This window comes from Hypanus sabinus, chromosome 15 (genome assembly GCF_030144855.1).
Source record: "Hypanus sabinus isolate sHypSab1 chromosome 15, sHypSab1.hap1, whole genome shotgun sequence".
NCBI lineage: Eukaryota > Metazoa > Chordata > Chondrichthyes > Myliobatiformes > Dasyatidae > Hypanus > Hypanus sabinus.
In genome coordinates, this window is record NC_082720.1 from 70,204,710 (window position 1) to 70,216,757 (window position 12,048).

A 12,048-nucleotide genomic window follows, 5' to 3' on the forward strand; every position below is an offset into this window, starting at 1 on the left:
GGAAGGCAACAGAAAGGAAATGATAGACTAGTTAGCCTGACCTCAGGGGTTGGGAAGATGTTGTGACCATTTGTTAAGGATGAGGTTATGGAGTACTTGTTGACACAGGACAAGATAGGACAAAGTCAGCATAGTTTCCTTAAGGGAAAATCTTGCCTGACAAACCTGTTGGAATTATTTGAGGACATTACATGTAGGATAGATAAAGGGGATGCTGTGGATGTTGTATACTTGGATTTTCAGCAGGTGTTTCACAAGCTGCCACACATGAGGAGGCTTACCAAGTTAACAGCCCATGGTATTATAGGAATGTTACTAACATGTTAGAGCATTGCCTGATTGGTAGGAAGAAGCGAGTGGGAATAAAAGGATCCTTTTCTGGTTGGATGCAAGTAACTAGTGGTAGTCTACAGGGGTTGGTGTTGGGACCACTTCTTTTTATGCTGCATATATGTAAATGATTATCGATGATGGAATAGTTGGTTTTATTGCCAAGTTTGCAGATGATATGAAGATTGGTGGAGGAGCAGGTAGCATTGAGGAAACAGGCGGACTTAGACAGATTAAGAGAATGGGCAACAGAGTGGCAAATAAAATACAATGTGGAAAATGTTTGTTCATGCACTTTGGTAGTAGAAATAATTATGGAGACTATTTTCTAAACAGGGCAAAAATCCAAAAAATCTGAGATGCAAAAGGACTTGGAAGTCTTTGTGCAACATCCTAAAGGTTAACTTGCAGGTAAAGTCAGTTGGTGAGGAAGGCAAATGCAATGTTAACATTCATTTCAAGAAGTCTAGAACACAAGAGCAGGGATGTGGTGCCAAGGCCACTCCTTGAGTATTGTGAACAGTTTTGGTATCCTCATCTAAGAAAAGATGTGCTGGCATTGGGTTCAGAGGAGGTTCACATGGATGATTCCAGGCCCTGGGTCTGTACTCACTGGAATTTAGAAAGGTGAGGGGGAATCTCTTCGAAAATTTTTGAATGTTAGAAGGCCTAGACAGAGTAGATGTGGAAAGGATGTTTCCCAATGTGGGTGAGTCTCGAACAAGAGAGCAATGCCTCAGGATTGAGGGGTGTCCATTTAAAACAGAGATGCAGAGAAATTTCTTTAGCCAGAGGGTGGTGAATTTGTGGAATTTGCTACAACAGGCAGCTGTGAAGGCCAGATTGTTGGGTGTATTTAGGATTCAGCTTAATAAGTTCTTGATTGGACATGACATCAAACGGTACGTGGAGAAGTCCGGGGAGTGGGGTTGAGGAGACAACAAAAGGATCAGCCATGATTGAAGCAGACTTGATGCGTCAAATGGTCTAATTCTGCACCTACTTCTTTTCAGCAGTTGGTTTATTACAGTTGGATTAATTTAAAGTTTTGATAATGGATTTAAAATTACTGTTTTTGTTTTACTCATCAGGTTGCCTTATGTCTTTAACCAATTTCCCATCTGCTCTTTCTAACTCAATTTATTTGAGCATTAACTACTTTTTATTTTCCCTGCTCCTAAGTAAATTTTTCTCTTGTAATCTGAATTAGAGAAAGACAAAAATTCAAGGAACAACTTTTGGCAATGTTAATATCTTGGATATGAGTAAGACAGAATACCACCAGGCAGAAAATACCTCATCTACAACCATCAGAAAATGCAGTCTGACTGAAATCTACAATAATGATTTAGACCAGAGGTTGGAGGGCCAGAGGCAGCCTGTCCTGAGTATGGAAGCCTGTCTTCAACATGCACCACCTCAGCACAACAACGGTATGCAACAAATCCAGTCAACAAAACAATGGTACACATTAAGTCCAAATCCATTGCTATGAAGTAATTCACTGATAGGGTAGACCTGCAGCACTTGATGTTCTTAATATCTTGCTGAGTCTCGTGATCCTAAAAGAAAGATGTGAAGGACAAACAATTTTTGGTTAGAGCCAGAGAATCCGTTGCATCTGAGCATGCCTCCATCTTACTAGATGCCTCTATGCCCTCTCTTGCAAAAAGTGAGGTCCCAAAGGACTGATGAGTAGCTAGTTTGTTTTCATTATTCAAGAAGGAAATGAGGGATAATCCTGGAAACAATAGACCTGTGAGTATACAATCAGAAGTAGTAAGTTACTGGGGAGAATTTTTCATGAAAGGATTTATGAGCATTTGGAAAACCATGGCCTAATTAGATTAGATTCAATTTTATTGTCATTGTGCCGAGTACAGATAAAAAGCCAGTGAAATGCAATTAGCATCTAAACAGAAGTGCAGAAGAGTAGTGTTATTTACAAAATAACTGCGAATAAAAAGAAAGTGTTACAGCACACAAATATAAAAGTACTGAGACAGTCCAATATGGGTGCAATACTGCTTAGTGCTGTGATGTGAGGTTCAGTGGGGTCACAGACTCAGGGAAGAAACTCTTCCTGTGCCTGCTGATGTGGGAGTGAAGGCTCCTGAAACGCCTACCTGATGGGAGGAGAGTAAAAAAGGTTACAGTGAGCTGCATCCTTGATAATGCTTTTCATCCTGCCCAGGCAGTGTTTTTGGTAAATATTCTCAATGGTGGGTAATTGGCTGCCGATAATCCGCTGGGCAGTTTTCACCACCTGCTCGAGTGCTTTGCAGTCCAATACAGGACAATTGCCATACCACACTGAGATGCAGTTGGTGAGTATGCTCTCAATGGTACAGCGGTAGAAGTCCGTCAGTATCCTGGGACTGAGGTGAGCTTTCTTGATGCTTTGCAGGAAATAAAGGTGCTGCTGTGCCTTTTTGATCAGGATGGAGGAGTTCAGGGACCAGGTATCTGAAATGTGGACACCAAGGAATTTGAAACTTGATACACGCTCCACTACAGCTCCGTTGATGTAGATGGGGACATGAGTGTGGCTTCTAGCATGCCTGAAGTCCACAATTATCTCCTTGGTCTTCTGGGTGTTAAGGGCCAAGTTGTTGTTGACAAATCATGCGGCCAGGTGCTGGACCTTGTCCCTGTAGGCCGTCTCGTCATCCCCTCTGATCAGGTCAACCACAGTGGTGTCGTCTATGAACTTGATTATGGAGTTAGAACCATGTACAGGAACACAGTCATAGGTGAAAAGGGAGTACAGAAGAGGGCTCGGCTCACAGCCTTGAGGCACACCGGTGTTCAGGGTGAGAGTGGAAGAGGAGAGGTTGTCTAACTTAACAGATTGGGGTCTGTTAGTCAGAAAGTCCAAGGTCCAATTGCAGAGGGATGAGCTGATCCCAAGTTGGCGAAGTTTGGCGCTCAGATTGGAGGGGATCACAGTATTGAATGCTGAACTAAAGTCAATGAACAGCATTCTGACGTAAGAGTTGGGGCTGTCCAGGTGGATCAGGGCAGAGTGAAGTACCATGGAGATGGCGTCCTCTGTTGACCTGTTAGTGCAATAGGCAAATTGATGGGGGTCCAGGGTAGTGGGCAAACAGGATTTCAGATGAGATAGAACCAGTCTCTCAAAGCACTTTGCAATGATGGGGGTGAGTGCAACTGGGCAGAAGGAATTCAGGTCTGTGGCAGCAGAATGCTTCAGCACGATGGTGGCAATCTTGAAGCTTGTGGGGACAACTGCCTGGACCAGGGACAGATTGAAAATGCCCGTGGATTATGGAGAGCCAGGATGGCTTTGTGTGGGTTAAGTTGTGTCTTACCAGCTTGCTTGAGTTTTTTGGCAAGGTTACAAGGATGATTGATGAAGGCAGAGTTGTGTATTTTGCCAACATGGATTTTTGTAAGGCATTTGACAAAATCCCTCATGGGAAGTTCATCCAGAAGATTAAGATGCATGGGATTCATAGTGAATTGGCTGCTTGGATTCAGAACTGGCTTGCCCATAGAAGGCAGAGAGTGGTGGTCAAAAGGATTTATTCTAAATGGAGGTTTGGGATTAGTGGTGTTTGTAGGGACCTGTACTGGGACCTCTGCTGTTTGTAAAGTAGCGCATATGGTCTATTCTCTGGTGAGGCAGAGGCTGAGGGGAGAGGTTTACAAGACTATATCTGACATAGATGGAGTAGGCAGACAGGGTTGAAATATCTGCTACCAAAGGTCATGCATTTAAAATGAGAGGGGGTAATTTCAAAGGAGATGTAAGAGGCAAGCTTTTTTACATGAATGTGAGGAAAATGAAGGATATGAACATTGTGTGGGCAGAAAAGATTTGTTTGTTTATTTGCACATTTTGGTCTCTAGTTTAATTAGTTCAGCACAACATTGTGGGCTGAAGGGCCTGTTCTTGTGCTGTATTGACTATGTTATAATACTGAAAGGCCTAGATAGAGTGGACATGGAGAGGATATTTCCTATATTGGGGGAGTCTTAGCCAGAGGGCACAGCTTCAGAATGCAAGGATGTCCCTTTGGAACAGAGGTGATGAGGAATTTCTTTAGCCAGAGGATAATTAATCTGTGAAATTCATCAACACAGATGACTGTGAGGACCAACTCCTTGGGTATATTTAAAGCAGAGGTGATTAGTTCTTGATTAGTAAGAGCATCAAAGGTCACGGGGTGAAAGCAAGAGAATGGGGTTGAGAGGGGCAATAAATTGGCCATGATGGAATGGTGGAGCAAGGTCTAATTCTGCTCCTGTGTCTTATGGATTATTGTCTGTTTGTGTGAGTGAGTGGATGGATGGGAAGGTGGATAAGGGGTCTGTTTGACTGTTGTTTTGTTTTGCTGTTCTGTTGTTGTTATTTCTTGTGTTGTTCTGCTGAACATGGTGGCCATGCTTTGTTGGTGCTGGAATACATTTTGACACTTGCCAGCTCTCCCCAGCACAAGCTAAGTTTGTTTTGGTTGTTAATGCAAACAACATATTTTCACTGTATGTTTTAATGCACATGTGGTAAATAATCTGACTCTGAATCTGATCCTTGTTTCTCTGCCAGCATTTTCACCAATAGAGCAAATCATTTACAAGTCATTCATTTGGGATTGGGTCAACGAGTAGCACCCACAGTGTACCAGAAGGGTGAAATTGGATTTGTGGGCACGTCGTTCAACTATCAGCTGCCAGTCAACATGAGGTGAGGTGACGTCATCACTTTTTCTTTCTCGGTCCTGATGTGGAATTTGTCTCTAAGCCACAAATATGACTCACCAAGTGTACAGCTGAATTTTCCGAGTAGCAGAAAACCACATGGAATGAGTTATTAAGGTCCTCGACACGTAATTAGTAATTGCATATAGCTGTAAACATATAATTTTTCAATAAAAAAAAATCTAAAGTGGGGGGGCGGGGAGAGGCGATTGTCTTGACAAGATAGATTGTTGACAGCATGATATGGGAAAGTGAATGTGAGACCGAACATTCAACCAGTCACAATTAGATCAGTAGGTTCTTGGGGCCAAATGGCAAACTGTGACTCCTATATTCATCAATTCAGAGTTAAATAGCCTGTCGATAAACATAGCCCAGGTTCTTGCATAAAGATATCCATCAGACGAAGAGTGGACCATGAATTTGTGGCTAAGAAGTTCTTGCACCATTGGGCTTTCATCTGGGACAGAGGCAACCTGTACAAGAGGGACAGTTTGCATTTGAACCAGAAAGGGACCAATATGCTTGCAGAGAAATTAGCTACTACAATACAGGAGAGTTTAAGTTACACTCAGTGGCCACTTTATTAGGTACCTACTGTTCAGTGTCCACAGCTGCTGTAGCCCATCAACTTCAGGGGTTGATGTGTTGTGCCTTCAGAGATGCTCTGTAGTAAGCGTGCTTATTTGAATTAGTGTCACCTCCCTGTCAGCTTGAGCCAGTCTAGCCATTCCCCCCGACCCCTCTTATTAACAAGGCATTTTCACTCTCAGAACTGCCACCCACTGGAGTTTTTCTTTTATTTTTTGCTCCATTCGCTGTAAACACAAGAGATGGTTGTATGTAAAAATCCCAGGAGATTTCCAGTTTCTTAAATACTCAAACCTCCCTGACTGGCACTAACCACTCTTTCCACTGTTAAAGTCACTTAGATCACATTTCTTCCCATTCTGATGTCTGGATTGAACAACAACTGAATCTTTTGACCACATCTGCATGCTTTTATGCATTGAGTTGCTGCCACATGATTGGATGATCAGATATTTGCATTAATGAGCAGATGTACAGGTGTACCTAATGAAGTGGCCACTGAGTGTAGTGTAGTTTGGCAGGACAACAAAAAAATGGTTGAGCATGTGTTGATGAGGTGTTCGAGGTATAATTAAGTGAGAGGGTAGTTGATTTTAAAGTTATTACAGAATAAAATTCAAGCTAACATTAACAGTAATTTGCAGAAAAGATCACAGGGTTATTGTTTTAAATATATAGTGTAGTTCCTTCACAATACAGATCTTTTTATGGAGTTAGATACAAATATAAAGGTATAGGATTAGATACCTAGTTCAGAAGGTTGCAATAATGCACCATAAAACTGTTTTTCAGCCGCCATAAAACCTCAGAAAAAGAAGATGCAGCTTGGCAGGGGTGTGGGATTCTGAGCAGGACCAAGTCACGGATAAAGCAGTAGCCAATAAGAGAAAATCCAGTAATCAAGATATCGAGGGGCACAGTAAAGGCAGGGGAAAGAATATTAATTTAAGTTCAGTGCTCAGGTTTTTACAGGTAAGGCAAAAGAGCATGGATTAGCTCTGATGACTGAATGTTATTGCCCATAGACTCGAGCAAGCGGTACCATGTATATTCAGGTAACTGCATCACCACCTGGTCTGGAGGGGCCACTGCACAGGATCACAGGTTTATAAACTTACCCAGCTCCATCATAGGCTCCAGCCTACATGCCATCGAGTACATCTCCAAGCCATGATGCCTCAAAAAGGCGGCATCCATCAGTGAGGACCTCTGCCACTCAGGACATGCCTGCTTCTCATTGCCACCATCAGAGAGGAAGTACAGGAGCCTGAAGACACACATTCAACATTTTTAGGAACAGTTTCTTCCCCTCCGCCATCAGATTTCTGAATGGACAATAAACCCATGAGCACTTACTTACCATTTTTTGCTCTCTTCCTGCACTCCTTTTTATATATATTGAATATACATCTTATTATAATTTATTGTATATTTATGGTTTCTTAAGGTTGTAATAGGCAAGGTGAGGTAGAGGAGATAAGCTCCCACTACCTATTAAATGTTCTCACTTTCGTTCTAGTGACCATGGTTTCATCTCAAATAACCTCTGACAACCAAGTCCATCTCCTGGCCTTCACATGGCTTAGCGGCTAAGCCTGATGGATCCATTTCTACTGACAGGAGAAGGGCAAAGGAGGGTTACTGGTGCCTTAAAACCAGTCATTTCAGGCAGGTGGGCTTGTCAGCCATGGTAGGCAGCTCATCTAGAAGAAGGAAAACTCTGATCTCAAACCTCTGCTGCCTTGCAGTTGTAGCCACTCACTGGGAAGGCTTCAGAAGTAAACACCGAGGAAACATTTGGGGCTGGAGACCCCAACAGTCCTGTGTTGAGTTCAATGCTGACTGGCAACTCCTGCAGTTATGCTGGTGCAAAACTGTATCAGTCTCTGCTGAAATTTTGGATTTATCAGCTGCGTGGAGAGCGGGAGCCTGCTACATGGGCAACAGCTTGCTCTCCATATCGTACTGCCCTGGCTTGCATACCAAGTGGACAACTGGAGTGCAACATCCCTGGCTGACCCTGACCAATAGCCGCCTCAGTATATTTATGACGTAATGCATGTCAGTGACAATGACCCTGACTTTGATTCTGATGGGTGAGAGAAGGGTAGCTCAGGATACGCACGCTAAGGGTGTGACAGAGAGATAACTAACTGAAAAGGGGGTGCAGCCTTTTCATAATGGACATAATAGCAGTACTTAGAGATGATGTTTTTGAGGGGCTATCCAGTGAGGCCACATGGGTAGCAAGTAGAACAGGAAGGGGAGGATCACACTAGCGAGGATGTATTATAGATGGCCCCCCCCCCCCCCCCAACAGTCGGCAAGAACTCGAGGAGCCAGTGTACAGAGAAATTGTTCGTAGATATTAGAATAATAGGGGTATATTAATGGGAGATTTTTATTTCCTTGGCATTGATTGAGTCACCCAGTCTGCTAAGGGACTGGGTGGGGTGGAATTTATTAACTGTGTCAGGGGAAGTTCCCTGAGCCATAGGGAGTCCTGGAAAGGAGGGTGCAATATTGGACCTCCTCTGAGGGAATGAGGGAGGGAGGGCAGGTAACTGCAGTTGCAGTCGGGGAGCACTTTCTTTCTTGTGACCATAGTTGCATTACTTTTGAGATAGTGATGGAAAAGGATTGGCCACGTCCACAGGTTGGGGTCGTAAACTGGAGCAGTGCTAATTTTGGGAGAAGTAGACAGGATCTAGCAGAAGTTGATTGGGTAAGTCTGTTTGAAAGAAAAGGGATTAATGGCAAGTGGGAGGCATTTAGGAGCATGATAACAAGTGTCCAGGAGCAGCACGTTCCTGTTAGGGTGAATGGTAAACGTGGCAAATTTAGGGATCCATGGCTGAAGACAGATATTGATGCTTTGGTCAAGAAAAGGAAGGAAGCATATATTGGGTTTAGGAGGTTTAGGGGGTTTAGGAGGTCTGTTGATCTGGATGAGGAATATATTTTGGAGGGAAATCAAGAGAGGGTAAGAGATGGATCTGGCAGGTAAGGCTAAGGAAAATTCCAAGAGGTTCTACAGCTATATTATGAGTAAAAGGCTGTCTAGGGAAAAGTAGACCCTACCCCAGACATCAGCAGAGCCACCTATCCTCAGCTGTAGCAGATAAATAGGATTTTTAATGAGTATTTCTCCTTGGTGTTACTAAGGTGAAAATCATTGTTGCTCAGAAGATAAGGGAAACAAGTGGAAATGTTATGGAGGGCATTCATTCAAATATTCAAGTTTTTATTCGGTATATAACCATGACATTTGACTTCCCACAGACAGCCACGAAACAAAGAAAACCATGGAACCTGTTCAAAGGAAACAACAAATTCCCAAAGCACAAAACATAATAAATTGTTCAAATGACAAAAAAAAACAAATGAAAACCACCGAATATGTAACATCAAACCACAGAGTCATTGAAACAGTCTAGGAATGTTCAGCTTAGTTCAGTTCAATTGAAAGCACAATACTATGTCCTCATAAACCTGCAGGGAAAAATAATCCTTTCCAACAAAGATATCTCCACTTCCTAGCTTGTCTCTTCTTTTATCAAATTTTCAACTGTTCAACATTTCATCTTCATTTGTAATGAGCAAACACAGTCCCCTATCCACTCCACAACTTTAAATCAGTTTCAGAGAGGGTTTAGTGGCTCTTTTTGATCAGAAATTTGTTTCCACAAGTGTATTGCTTGCAGTTGCTGTGTTAATATTTGTTTTTTTTTCTGAGAACTCTGATCAACACGTTCATTTTTTGCATCTACTGGTCCCTTTGGTGTACTGACAGGTGACACGTCACAGCTATGGGTTAGATCTTGTGGTCATAGATCTATGTGGTTCCTTCTCAGAGATGTCCCTCATCCCATCTGGATCTAGTAAGAATGTGGAGCTATGTCCTTTTGTACTATCCATGCATAGAACGTGTATCAGAATTGTGATCTCAGATTCATACTTGATCTCCAGGCTTCAGGACTGGTAGGCTTTTCAAAGTCTTGTTGTGATACTGCTTCTATTTATCTTTTCTTTTCTTTTTAACCAAATTGACCCTGCATGCTCCTTCAGGGGTCAATGGGTTTTCATGCACTGGAAGGTTAGTGTGTAGGCACCAACCCATCGGCATCTGAGCTGGTGAAAAGACATTCTGCAGTGGCGCACTTCTGTAAATCATTAGACTTATGTGGAAATCTTTCCATCCATGTTGCACCTTCTTTATGGGGCCCTTCACTACCTTGACTGAACTCTTTACTAGGCCATTAGATTTTGGATAATTTGCACTTGAAGTTACATGTCAAAAGCCCCAAACGTTGGCAAAGGACTCAAATTCACTGCTCAAAACTTGTGGACCATTGTCTGATACTACTTCACATGGAACTTCATGCCTTGCAAACACAGTTTTCAGGAAGGTGATGAATGCTTTGCTGAATGTTGTTTGCAGTGTTACTAACTCTGGGCAATTGGAAAAGCAGCCTGTTAAAACGATATGACTCTTCCCATTACAAACAAACACATCCACTCCAACTTTGAAGTATGGCCTGTCTGGTACAGGGTGTGGTGTAAGTGGTTCTGCTTGCTGTTTCAATCTGTAGGTAAGGCATATTTCATATGATGCAGTGGTCTGACCGATGTCTTGGTTCATTCTTGGCCAGTATGTCGCTTCAAGAGCTCTACATTTACATCTTTCCTCACCAGGACATTTGTATCTTTTGGAGCATTTCCTTGTGTTACAACACTGGAATCACAAACCTTTTCCCTTTGAAGACAATGTCTTTCACTACTGACAGTTCAGCTCTGCATGCCCAATAATTCCAAATACACATTGGACAGTCATTCATTACTGCTGGCCATCCTCGCCATTTTGTATCTTTGAGTTCATTCATTGTTTCATCAGACCCTGCTGCTTTCCTAATCTGCTCCGTTCTATCTGCTCTGGAAGGGAGGTGACAATCATGTCAGCATGGGCTGGTATATCAACATTAACATCTTGGTCACTCTTTTCTTTCTTATCAACTGCTCAAGACAGCACATCAGCAGCAAAAACGTATTTTCCCAGTGTTTAGATCATCTTCACATTGTATTTCCACAGCCTTATCAACATGCACTGTATCCTCAAGGGACAGTCATTCAGTGGTTGGGACATAATTGAGACCAGTGGTTTAAGGTCTGTCACCACTTCAAAAGCTTGTCCATAGATGCACTGATGGAACCGTTCCCACGTGCTGGCAAGAAGCTCTTCCTCTATCTGCGCGTCATTGGCTTCTGCGCTTGTTAAAGCCCTTGAGGCCTAGGCCATAGGTTGCCACGTGTCATCATGCTGCTGCAGTAGTGCTGCTCCAAGGCCACACCAGGATGCATTAGCCAAGATTTTAATACATCATTCTGGGTCATAAAACTTCTGCACGGGCTCTTCTTTTCGACATCAAAACTTTTTCACATAGCAGTCTTTCTCTGAGTCCGTTATCTAGAATTCTGCAAACTATTCTGTCCCTGGCTGGTGAGTCTCTCAAATCACAGGACTTACTCAGCGTGAGAAGCTGATCTAAGTATTGGTCAAAGCTAATGCTTGTTTCTGGTCATAGGAAAAGAACTTGTATCTCTCAGGCATGATGTTTTTACTTGGGACGAAGTACTCATTAAATTTTGTCAACAGACTGCCCAATGTAAAGGCTGTCTCATCAATTTCTTATATATGTCCAAAGCATCTTTGCCAATTACATGCAAAGATGTTTTCAATTTGTCATCGGTTCCTCCCACTCCGCCAGCAGCTAAATATATAGTGAATCGCTGCTTGAAGTGTTTCCAGTTGTTAGTTTGATTGCTGGTAAATTGCAGAGGTGCGTGAGAACTTAGCTTACTTGTGACAGGAACTCGCAGCCTCTCAGCTGAATGCCTCTTGTTGAATCCGGTGTCAAGTCTGAATGGCATTACTGTCTCATTCACAATCACTGGAATGGTCCATTCTGTTTTACCAGCACCAGGAGTCTGGGAGAATGCACAGGACTAGCTCCTCACTTGCTGTATTACTGAACTGCTGCTCAACTCATGTGCACGTGCAACCAGTTCATCATCATGGCTTCTGATTCTGAGTACACCCCTTGCACTGCCCACTGGAAAATTAACTTCCTTATTATGCACACATTATAGCACAATTCCTACAAATAGGAAATTGAGAGAAACTAACTAGAAGACAGACGAGAACTTTTCTGCTAAAAAGAACCATTTATGTCTGTTGACAGGGACCGAGTGTTTATCTTAGCTTCTGATCCAGAACACAGCAGTCACATGTGACAATTCTTCTTTGTTACACAATTGAAGTGACAGCTATACTCAAAACAATGGTGAGGACTAGATCAATTACAGAGGCAGCTCGGTAGCATAATGCTGTTACAGTGCAAGCTGTAA